The sequence below is a fragment of the Bombus impatiens genome, unplaced genomic scaffold (assembly GCF_000188095.3).
Source record: "Bombus impatiens unplaced genomic scaffold, BIMP_2.2 scf_0418, whole genome shotgun sequence".
NCBI lineage: Eukaryota > Metazoa > Arthropoda > Insecta > Hymenoptera > Apidae > Bombus > Bombus impatiens.
Genome location: NT_176837.1, coordinates 2,379,911 through 2,393,160, shown reverse-complemented (window position 1 = coordinate 2,393,160; position 13,250 = coordinate 2,379,911). Strand labels below are relative to the sequence as shown.

At 33.3% G+C, this 13,250-nt stretch overlaps 1 protein-coding gene across 1 annotated transcript in view; it reads left to right on the top strand.

The window, feature by feature from the left end:
* LOC100748169 overlaps positions 1–13,250 on the top strand; it is a 247,496-nt gene that overhangs the window by 25,855 nt on the left and 208,391 nt on the right. The gene's annotated exons all lie outside the window — the stretch shown is intronic.

Genomic DNA, 13,250 nt, shown 5'->3' with positions numbered 1-13,250 from the left:
GATATTCAAAGACAATTAAATAAATTGATGTATGCTATCTTAGAAGAATACGTTAAGTATTATTACTTTCATGTAACGTCTATCTAGTTAAAAAATACTTTCTCTACAATTCCTTTTATAAATGTGTATCTTTCATAAGAACGTTGAAGTACAATTTTTATAACATTTTTTGAAATGCTTACAATGGCGAGGAATGAATGAATCTATCACGGAATTCAATATATCCGTGTCATATGTTTTGCAAAGTATGTAATTTCGAAACACGGATTTCTCATTTTTTAGTTGCAATATAGTTCGTATATCATTGGATTTCCCGTGAGTTATTAATCCTGTTTGACAGGTTATTTATGCAAGATTGATATAAAATCCATTAATCTTAATAAAAGATTAATATATTTTGAATAACGTTCCTTATACCTAATACTTCAACACAGATTTATACGTTGATTTTGATTGCGTCAGTATGTGATAAAAGGTATAAAAGTATTTATACGATGTACATTTTTAAATTGTTTAATCATTTTCGTGTATTATCTAGATAGAAAAATTGTAATATTTCGGAGTAGCAAACGCGAGTTACAAAAAATATGGAAAAGAAAAAATGTTTATACGTTAAGTTACGTATCTTGAAAATGAAGATTGTTTTAACATTTTCATACGATCTGAACAAACGTGTATTTATGTACGTACATATTTTCGTTAATTATCTCCGACTAATTCTATATGTGTACTATATATGTATATATTTTGTTATTAGTTGTATTGTTTGCAATGACAAGATAACATGCAATATTTAGCTTTTAATCGGCGAGATTGAAATCAGTATCAAGTTACGATAGACACGCTGACATACGCGACATTATTCAGCAAATCGATAGAACTGATTCATTGTATGATATTACTTGTTTATTAAAAGAAACCTAAAAAATAAGAAGGTAATCGTATATATCAGATCCATGGATGAAGGAGACACAAAGAAGCTATAGATGATTTTCTTCGTGATTTGTTGACTAAACGAGATGTCGTATTTTAGTGAAAATAAATAATATACACTGCATGATACGAATATACTTTCAATGTACGGATCGGTTAGTTTTATCTTTCGGATAGATTACACTGCGCAATTCAGTAGCCTAAATGATCATGATATGTCAATGATAACGAGAACAATACGATATGTATGTGACGTGTCGATAAGTGTGCTCTTATATCTCATTTATTTCCTTTCTTCATCAAATTTTTATCGCGATGAGCTCTATTGTTTTACTCTCAGTTCTCAGAAGAAAACCGGCTTTAAAGGTGAAAGTAGATTTATCTTGTATCTAAGTATCGTAACTATATCGCAGAAGGCATAATTACAAATATGATATTTCTGGATTTATATTTTATCTTTGTTCGATCTTATAGCCAGTGTCTTGTTAAAAGTCTAATTACACCACTTGTTATTATTTCTTCTGTGAATCCAATACCTCTCTCTCTCTCTCTCTCTCTCTCTCTCTCTCTCTGTCTTTACCTTTTCTTTTCTTTTTTGCCTTTCACTGTAGCCTCTGAATTATTCGAAGTATCCGCTCTTAAAATATCGATTTCTACAAAAGCGCAGACGGAATGAACGATTCAAAGGTTATCCGAGAAAACGAGGACTCTCCAACGGAGAGTGTTCGTGTGAATTATTCGAGAGTGGAGTTTTCTTTCCTTAGGAGGCAGGCTTGGATTTTCATGAAAACCGGAAGGAAAAGTGTCATTTCAAGAGGACGTGGTTCCTCAGAAGTAAGCCCTCTAAGTTCCTTTCTTGTCGCGTAGACACACCAAGTTTTACAAATGAACGTAATTCCTACCTAATTTCTGTACTCTCTATTTGCCAGTTGTAAGTAAATAAATTAGTTTTTTAAAACGTTTACACGAAATAGGGTAGCCTAAGTATTTGATTATTCGGACACTTATAGGAACATCTTGAGATTTCACTGGCATTAGTACGAGACCGACTATCGTGGTTGGTAAAATTTAAAACTAATTCAAATATGTATACAGAAGTTGCAAGATATTTATTGCAAACATATATTATGTATTTAGTAAAAGATTAGTATAAATTGCCTGGTGTTTAAATGTTCATTTCAAACAGATAATACTAGTCAAAGACGGTCTTACCGAATATCGTGGACTATTAATATAACGAATAATCGACTGTTTAAAAAATTTTGTAATATCTGCGGAATATTATACTTGCGCTAACCATCTTATAATTTCTATATACTTTCCAGATTTGTTTCAAACTTTACGAATATCATCATCACGATAGTCGACTTTCATTATGGTGTTGATGAACTTTTACAATAATTCATACATAACACATAATATATTGCACGTGAAAATTTCCTGCGACGAGCGTTTAAGTACATTGGTGAAACACTGTGTAAGCTTGTAAATGACTGTTATTATTCTTCTTATAATGGCCGCGTGGATCGGTAATTAAGAGTAGTTGCAGAGAATGCACATTGATCCTTTCTAGTGCGCCAGGTGGCACCGGAAACAGGAGCAACACGTGAAGCTCTCCCTCGAGAGAGGATGGCGTATTGATCCTTACAGCACTACCTGACCTGCTATCCTTTTTCAACTCGGTGGCATTATCCTTCCTAAATCTAGCGTCGGTAGGACCATAATTGCATTTAGATTGATCGTATTAAGGCTTCGTTTATTTTCGAGCTTAATGCAGCAAGCGGATATGCAGCTGGAAGAATTTCAATCGAGGCGTTTGGTAGTTTCTTAGATATCGAATCGAAGGAATTTCTCTGGCCGCGAGATAACGATTCCAACTAAATTGGGTAAATTTGGTGGCGATTGTACGCGAGTAACATCCAACTTACCGAAAGTCCTTTATCGAGACTTGGAACTGAAATATATATATTATATGAAGTTAACGAAGATATCGAAATTAATCTTCTTGCGATATTAACGTCAAGACCACAATTTACGGCCATTTCATGTAGATATACGTCTTACATTCTTTACGGATCGACAATTCACGTAGGATACAGCATCCTTTCTGTTCTTTTACCGAATGTCACGAACTGGTTGGATATGTTATATTTGATGAACTGTTCTGGATATTGAACATTTTTGCCTATGGATGGACTACAGACATTTTGTAGTCGTATTATTTAACACAATTCGTTTGGCACGCGAATCACATAAACCTTTTTCGTGTTTTTTATAATCTATTTTCTATAATATAATTTTATAATCTGTAGTTAGGCGGCAATATGGGAAGACGTATTTTTAACTGACTAATGTGCAATGTATGAATTTCGCCTTAATATACGAAAGTCGATATTGGAGATTGAACCTGCATATTTAGGAGATCTAGCATTAACGTATTTAACATCTCTCTAGGAATAAATTCATTTATTATGAGCTTTTCTGATTCGATGTAAGAGGTTATTTAAGTAACCAATCAATTCCCTAAATTGTATCTATTAATGTCCAATTACTGCGATATATTATTAATTACTCCAAAGGTGAAATGATTCATACAGTTGGAACCATTTATATCTCTTTTACTATCGTAGTTGGAAATAAATGTCAAAAGAGAAAGAAATGATTCAAAGAGGATTCTACCTTTTTCGCCATTTCAACCTAATTATTTTTTACGTACGGAAAAAGAAGTATTTTTATTTAACAAAAAAAGAAAAAAAAGATGAACAGTGCATCGGAAAAGTACAGATACGTCGCTGCACGTGTGAAAAAAATATGCTTCTGAAAACGTAGTCCTCTTTGAACCATTCGTCTCTTCCCTTTAATATTTTTCTTCTGCAATTACAAGAAAAAATAGATATTCAAATTTTTACAGTTAGATGAACTCTGTATAATTCTGATAATGAATATTTTTGTAACCTAGAGATAAGTTCCAAATTATTTAAACTACTCTTGTATCAACTATCTCTATCATAGTCAATGCATAGTTTGCGATTACATCCATATTTTTGGAGCCCAGAAATGGTTTCGTAATTATTTGAAATACATATAGCTGTAACTAGTGTCTAATAATTAATGCATAGCTACGATTACAGGTGACGATTAGCCGAATTAGTGAAATCGATGTAATTATACTGTGCATCGAACTCGGCTGAATTCTCGTATCCGCTTTTACATTCTTACGATATTCTCGTCATTCTTGAGAGCAAACATCTGTTACGAATCGGATACCTTTATTGATTATTCAAATTCAGAGCGGAGGACGAGAGAAGTAGAATAAATGTATGCATTAATTACGATGGCAAACGGCAACGAGTTTAGATTGATAAAACGATTATCGTGCACGAGATACTGTTTAGCTGCTATTTCTCGCTATTTGTCTGTATTCGTTATCATAGAATATAAACGATGGAAGGAAACTCCGTAGTACTTATCTGTTAAACGATAGAAATTTTCAACGTCCGTTTCTTCTATACAGACACGTACGAAAATAGCTATATTTTGCTTCGTTAGGGATGCTTTGTGGATGTAAATAACATTTGCCTTCATCTCTTTGATACTTCTCTAAATGGAAATTACTTTCATCAAAGTCGAACACCAGTTACTCAATTTGCGCTGTGAAAATAGACTTTCACATGTGCAATAATAGCTATTATTATACTTATCATTGGTCTTATTGTACGTGTTCGTTACAATCTATGATCATTGTTCTTATCGAAATTTCATGTGTCATATATGAATCTTATACTTTCATTTCAGAATCTGATATAACTAAGAGATATAATCGACAAGACTTTTATAATCATCGATTAACTTTTCCTTCTTTCAATAGGCAATTGATTGATAGCACGTTGAATTTTGAAGTTGACTCTCTAGAAATCGAGAAAGCTAACTTATCGTTTCTTCCAGCTACGCCCCTCATATACAATGCAATATATACGTGTTTTATTAGATAGATACGTGTATTAGATAGAAACATAATCTATAAATTGTAAATTTGAGAAAGATCAAGTAGCGATTATTCGCGTAATTTCTTTTTCTCATGTGTGAATGAGCGTTAACGTCGTATTTTCTATTATCTTCCATTATTTGTCGCGTTTAATGAATATTCGATTGGCGGATATTCGATGGGAACTTCTATTCTGGCCGCTTATACCGCGCGATGTGCAAACCAGTGAAACAAATCCGAAGTGGCGATGTCATTACAGATTCAATTTTCCTGTACATAGAACGATAAATACATAGAGAAGAGGGGGATAGGTGTATCGAAGCTTTGTCAAAAGAGCTGTCACTGATGTATATTCGAAAGTGGTTAACCGTTTGTACAGAGCGTTGCGGATATCTCTGTAACGATGGTTTTCAGCCGGCTCGAGTAAACACAAAGGTAAAATCAAAGGACGATTGATGATGTCGTGTATCCAATCCTCGGCTATTCGGTTTCCTATCAGCCGAGTGTATAAAATGCAATTCCGTGAAAGTAGAAAGGAATTAACGCGACGTGTAATTTTACTTCCGGGGAACGGCGAAAATAATAATTTGATTAAATTGTTGTTCATTCTGGAGAACGTTGTTCGTGGTAACTTGCAGTGTAAATGATGAATTTTGTTTCAAGGTATAGGCATTGCGTTGCATGTTGAATATGTGACATACTGAATGCAAAAATGAATGAATTCATCGTATTTTATAATTTACTATATAAGAAGCTTGGGGCTTTCATGGAGAATTCTAAGGTGCTTCGAGGAAAAGGAAAATTATGCAAATTGACGTGAAAATCTGTATGAAGAGTAACTACATACTTAGCGATGTTAGTACTGGGTTTTTATTGATAGTAACACGTTTAAAGCTACTCTGTTCTACATTAGTCTATGTTATATGATAATAAATACTATTTATATAAAATGTGTTTCTACTTTGTACGCAATAGGATAAATCAATATATTTTCTATTAATAGTTGATGTAACAGTATTTTACATTTTTTCACATTTTTATTTGTGACACATGGAAGAAAGGAATAAAGGTATATTTAATACAGTTGTAATAAATCATAATAAGAGGAATACAAATGTTAAAAATCTTCTCTTACGTATGGAAATATTTATTTCATTCTGTTTATCAATTTGTTCTACAACAGAAGCAAAATATTTCATTCGTTGGAGAACACGTTTCATAAATCAGAGCACGATCATGTGAAAGCTAAATATACGTAGGTACGAAGTAAATATTTTTTCGTGTCACAGAAAATTATAGGCTTCATACGACGGGATATTTTTATAGCTGGTCCACAGCACGAAACAATACCATGCTCGTTAAACACAACTCGCGCGAGAATCTATAATAGCCATTTGTAATAAACGTTGCGCGTAAAATTTTCATGCTACTGCTGAAAAATTTAGCGGTAGTTTGACTTGTCACTTTAAAATAGAATATTCCGTCAGCTTCGTAAATTCGCATCATTGGTATATACATATAACGATATTTGCAACGACTAACAAGGTATGTACACGGCATCGATTGCTTTCAAATAAATCACAGTGAATACAAACAGAACAAAACAGACACAAACGTATCAAAGAACGTATTACGATGAAACTGATTCAACTCAATGGAATCGGCATCATACCGATTTATCTCCATAAAGATGCTACCAAACCGATTCGACTTAATGCAGTCGATACCAAATCAATTCAACTCGATGACAATGGTACCAAACCGACTCGACTCGATGAAAACGGTACCAGAACGATTCGACTTGATGAAAACGGTACCAGAACGACTCGATTTGATGAAGAGGGTATCAGATCCACTCAATTCGATGAGGATGGTGCTGCAGCGATCGAAGTTGGTATAGATAGTAGGTATACGATGTTAGTGATGATTCTACTTATCAACTAGACTGCGAATTTTTATGCAAATTTATATATTCACGGATATAGCCGAAGAAATGGGACGCGAATAGATACAGTATAACAAAGGGATACGCTAAAAGAATTTAAAATAATATTCGGTATAAGTACGTAGTAAGTAAAAGAATACAATACAATAAATAAATATTATATGATATTAATTATATAATATCGGTTGGAATTAAAAAGAATACCACTTCTAGAGTATACAGTGAAAAATTTACCTGGCTGAAAAAATTGCATCTATTACACTCTCTATATTGTTGCAAATTATTTGCAATTCAGCGGATTTTATACCTTTAAATTGCCTGTAAACGCATGTACATTCGCAATGTTGATATATTGATAGCTTCTCGAGATTTGTAAAATACCTTGTCTTTTAGATCCTTATAATTTTCAAAGTTTCTGCGCTCTTTTTAGAACTAGAGTTCTGATTATCGTAATAAGATCATGCTACATCTAAATTACCATACCAAATACACGCGTAAAAATATACTATGCTGTGGCATTAGATCAGTTACGACGGTAATTCTATGTGTTCAAAACTTTCTGTATTGCTATTGACGATTCTGTGGTATGTGTATGTATTGATACGAAGGTTTCTATGCTTGCGTGAGTTTGTGTACCTTTGAAATTCTACGTGTCGCGTTCAACAGATCCGAACTATCGTGTGTTACTAGTAGTAAATCCGACGTTGTCGTATCGGCTTCGCTGGACTTTGTGAAACATATAGACATCGATATATTAGCGGTCGCTTGCTTTGCTTCCTGCGTACTCAGAATTGCTTGTATCAATTTTACTGTTATCTACATTGGTTTCTCTGATTCTAATTAGCCTTACGTCACGCTTCGCTATTTGACAACATCCTTTAGTTTCCCACACACATTCAATCACGGCAATTTTGTGGTGTTTTTAATTGAATTATTCTTCACGCCATGTATAATGTAAATTTGCATATTTCTGTATAATATTTCACGAGTCTATCTGACACGGAATTTTCATTTCTTCCTATTTTGAAAAACACGTTAAATACGTCGTTATCTTCCGCTGTTCATTGTTGTATTTTGTTAGGTATTACACCTGGCAAACGTAATTCTAAGAAATAAATTATGTCTGAAATTTATAGAAAGCTTCGTTGGTTTTGTCATTTATTTTCATAAATATTACAAGAGTTCTATTTTTGAGCTGCATCTCGTGTACATTGACAAAGTTTGATAGTCAAGCACAAATTGGCGATCATTGCGAGTTTTCCTGTTAGAAATAGTTATGAAAGGATCATTCGAAGCGGATGTAACTTTCGTTCGAGTCGCCGGTAAGAAATCTGGAAAATATATCTCAAAAGTTATTTTGACTTCGTCGAAGTTTACGTAGCATTCTAACAGGAGCAGAGCGAGAAGTTTCGTAAATACTTCGCAGTACGCGCTGAAATACCAAGATTTTCTTATGATCATCGAGATCTTCGAAAAGGATATTTCTATTTAAAAACAAAGTTTCTCTTTCTAATTTCTATCTTACATAAATAATCTATTATTCCTAATTAACCAACTAGCTTTGATTATCCCATCTACGAAGAGAACCTTGAGATTTTATATTATTTTAAACGATGTTATCGCACTTAACTGTAACGTCTTAAATAAATACGTTTAAATTACTACGGTAATTAAGTTTTTAATTTCTATGAATTTTGTCTATTAAATAAAATTGAAAAGATCGATTCTAGGATTTACGTTGATCAGATATCTTTTATTCCTTTGTTGTTGTAGATATCTTCCTCTCGTAACACCCTGTATACTTGACGATGTAGAGCGAAAGAAACAGCAATTTTTCTCTTAGTCGGCCATTAGAATCTTCGTTAAACTGAAAGTACCACGAAAAATATGTACAGCATAAACACAAACGAATTAACGCCACAGAAATTACAAGCATCTGGCTGCATACTTTAAACTTAGACTTTCACAGCGGATCAGCGTTGATGCTTGGCTCGTGTTGCACAACGCTCGCGCCTTTAGATAGCCTGCAGTATCCTGCGAAACTTTACAAGGCCTGAAGCTATTTTCTGGACTTATGAAAGCTCCGTACGACGTATCCAAAAGTGGCGAAAGATGTTTTGTATCTCATACTTTGCCGTATATCGCTTAAACTTTCAACGAAGAGTTTTACAAGATGGAAGAGGAAAAAAGCGACATCGTAAAGAAAGCTCCGTCGTTTTACTCTGATTCCTTATTTTCGCTAATTCGAGGCAATATATCTTAATTTGATAAAATATTAAAGTTAATTGACAGGTCGTAAATACAAAGAATTTTTAAGCATGAGTGATTTCACATCTTGAGGTCAATTTTTATGACTTAAGTTTCAAATTAATTATACTACTATACATTATTTATGCGTTATCTATTGTGTATTAGATACATTGAAAATTCTAAGACAAGTAATAAATAAATTGTGTTTAATTTTCTTCGACCCAAAAGTACATTTACAGCATCCAATTATAATTTAGCAAAATCCACCTATCAAACATTTTTGTTAATATAAAGATTATTATTTGTCAACTGATAGAACAAGTCGACGTGTGACTTTCATTATATTAAATTCTCTCTATCTCTTTCGTCTTCCTACACGTCGTTTGAACGGTGTATCGAGCAGTTTCTCCGCGGAGAGAATTCCAGCGAAGAAAGAAAGGGAAAAAGGGAAGATTCATTTAGTGAATGTGAAAGGGCCAGTAAAAGCCACGTTTACACGGAAAGAAGCAGGGAGCTAATTGTTAGAAGTAAAATAATCAAGGTGCAGTTTTATGTCTCAATAAAATAAATACCTAAATTCACTTCGTAAAATATACTGTACAAAAAAAAAAGAAAGAAGGAAAGAAAGAAAAACGATAAGCATAGATCAATCTCCGTCAAAGCATAGCTTTTTAGCATATACGTTGGATACATATCGAAAATAATTCTTGATGCTGTAATGTAAAAATATCGATGGTAACAATAGCACGTTGATCTTGTTCAACTTTTATTTACCGGAACAACATTCTTGCTAGATGATTCACGAAATAGCAGAAAAGGAATAAGAAGGTTCACCAACAATTCATTGGTTGGATTGTAGCATAAGAGAAACGGCGACCACGCCATTATCAGCACGTATGAGGATTTCAAAGTACCTGGATCATGGCCAATTCTGCCGCAAATACTCTCCCCGAACTGTCCTTTACGATTTGTCATCCTATCGCTCGAATTCAATCCAATCCATTACACTCGCGTATTACAGAAATTGCCTTAGCTATATCTGGCCCTTTCGATTTCTCGCGTCCAAATTTTTTCGTCCATGTGACTCGACTATATGCTTTTCTTTTAAAATTTAGTTCTTTGAGTTCTTGTTTTCTAATTATTATAACACCTTTTATTTTGAATCTAATGACTAATTTATTTATTACAGTTTTCCTCTTTTTCAAGATTGAGTAGGGAGTTTAGATGCTTTTGGCAAAATTAACGTTCAATTTTATTTCGATCGAATTATGATTGCATATACCTTTAGTTCATTCTTATCGTATAATTTTAATTATGATTATTCAGTTAGATTAGGAAATTTACGATTAGATATGTGGTTTCACCATGACGAAGATCGACTACATTTGTCTATTGGTACGAGACAACATCTAAATCGAATCTTCGGCGAAAGATGGATAGGATTAGAAGGACCAATAGAGTAGCCTTCTCAATCACCTGACTCCAATTTCTTAGATATCTTCTTACGAGAATACCTAAAGACCTTAATTTACTTATCAGCAATAAATAAGGCGATAAATTTACGAGTGATACACGAAAGGAATGCTCTTGAAAAAGGTCGGCGATTTATGTTTGACCAGACGTTGACCTTTTGTAGATTGAGATGGAAGGAGGACGCAGCAAATTTCTTTTTTGCGAATGTGAAAGCGAATTTTTATGTTGTTCATCGAAAGGATTGACTTTCGGATTTACGTATCGAGTTGAGTAATAGGTTCGTTTCTTATTCATCTTATTCAAAAATTGTTAGAAGCAAGTGGAGACTCATCTGTTTAAACTCTTTAACGAGAGAGTTACGTTTATAACTTACTCTTTGATTATCTGTAGGTAGGTTTTATATAAAAGTAATAAGACTAGATGTACTCTGCTAAAAAAAGAACACTCAATGAATTTATCATTAAACCTAATATATTGGTTAAAGATTACTTTATAGTTGACGAAGTTTCAAATTCATTTTTTCACGACATCCTATCTACCAATGAAATTTATCTACGAGAAGAGCAATATCTAGAATATACATGTGATAAGTATGAAACACAGGTGGAACTAAATAGTTGAGAGTAATAGACCATTAGCATTACCTTGGAGGGTTCACTGATGGAATGACCAACCGATCGATATGCTGGGACAGATGCGAAAGTGCATCGTCCCTGATGTTGGCGTAGGTCCAACAGCTTCTAAGCTGTTGTAGATGCTGACGGCGGTACAAAGATTTCTTCCTCGGGAAGGTCTTCTTGTTTGTCATAAATATTGGAAGTCCTCGAACGAAGATAAGAATCTCTTAACTTGATAACTTTTACAATTGTTCTACTTAATGCAAAAAGATTTCTTATTTAAATGTTGTTATAGTAAAGTTTTGCTATTTCTTTTATAATTATTTTTTTAAATCTCTGGTTATCTTCAGTTTTCAGTATTCTTAACAGATACAATTTTTTTAAACGAAACATTCATCATATTATAAAATAACTTTGTCTATTATTTCTAATTATATCGTAGAAAGATTATATTTAATTAAATCCTAAATTTACGGTTCATATAACTTGGATCCCTTTTCGGATAAAATATTTCCGGAATAGTTTGATGCAATAAACAACATATCCTCATTAAGCTGAATATTGTTTACTGAATAAAAAAATCAATATTCTCCTCCCTTAGCGATCACCAGACTGAATTATGTCGATATATGAACATGACATTGATGTTCTAAAATAACTATCTCGCCAACAGCAACATAAAAAGCTGCAATTCACTTAACGAGAGTTAGTTCTGAAAAGCAGCTGTAACAAAGTTTGTTTTATATCTTTCGTTACATTGAACATCCGACGATCAGACACGATATAGATCATCCCTAATAATATCGATCCTATTATGTTGCAATCTCATTTTTAACTACTAGAATATGCTTCATAATTTAAAAAATTATCAAGGGAAATTATCACGCTTGGTTTATGTCGGTTTTCTGTTATATGTCTGATGAATATAAAGTGTAGAATTACGAGAGATATTGTAATAAGTATTTTTAATGACAAATGCTTTAAAGAAAGCAATTGAGATAAATATTTTATTTGATCGTGACGACACGAAGAGAGGAAAATGAAAAATCCTTTGGCATTTATATACGTGGAAATGGTTCTTGTAAGTCAACAGAGAACCATCATACATTGGTGAGCTTGAAACCCTTCGGAACCTCATATACTTTCACGTATTGAAGGTCTCGAAAGCTCCGGGAATCTCACGATAAAGAGGTGTGTGCCTTTTTCATTGCGAATGTTCTGAAACTCGAGCCCGGATGAAAAGCTTCAGATCGATTGATGATTAAAGACGACTGAAAGAAACACGGTTTCCCAGTATCGAATAAACTCTTCAGTGCCAATGCTATCTTTGTAAAGTATTTATTACTAACATCCCTAATTGATGTAGGGATTATTATCCATTACGTTATTATCGACTACGATACGATATACAATATGTTTGTACAATTAATAATTAAGAATCAATATATATTGCATGTACATGTATTATCCCCATGTATTATTGTTAATTAGGAAAATACTAAAATGTTCATGCATTCGATATTTGGTCTGTAAACTATCACGATGTATAAACGTTAATGGTTTGTGACGATGTTGTAATTACGGTTAATTATAATTACTAATCTTACAAGAATATTCAGATTAAACATCGACGTTACGCAATATGTTTTGTAATTTACATAATACTTGTAGTATTATCCCTAAGGAAAAACTCGCGAAAACTTGGCTAAATTATGTAAAGGAAAACGAAAACTTTACTATTCGCTCAGGTTTCCGCTATTTCGATCTCACAATTTTTAGACGATTATTAAATGATACTTTATAGACGTAAAATTTCCATTCGACGAGCACAAAAATACTTCCTTTACCGTAATTATTCGAGCATCGTAGAGATGGATTTAAAATTTAAGAAGAGAGCGCAGCACGGAAATACGGAGCAAATGTTGTTTCTCCGCGTTAAATATTATAATGTAATCCCTTCTCTCGAATTTAAAGTCTCGCTAAAACGCTTATTTTTCTCGGGGCGCGGAACGTGTTAAGCTCGAGGTGAATTGAAAGTTACAGCCTC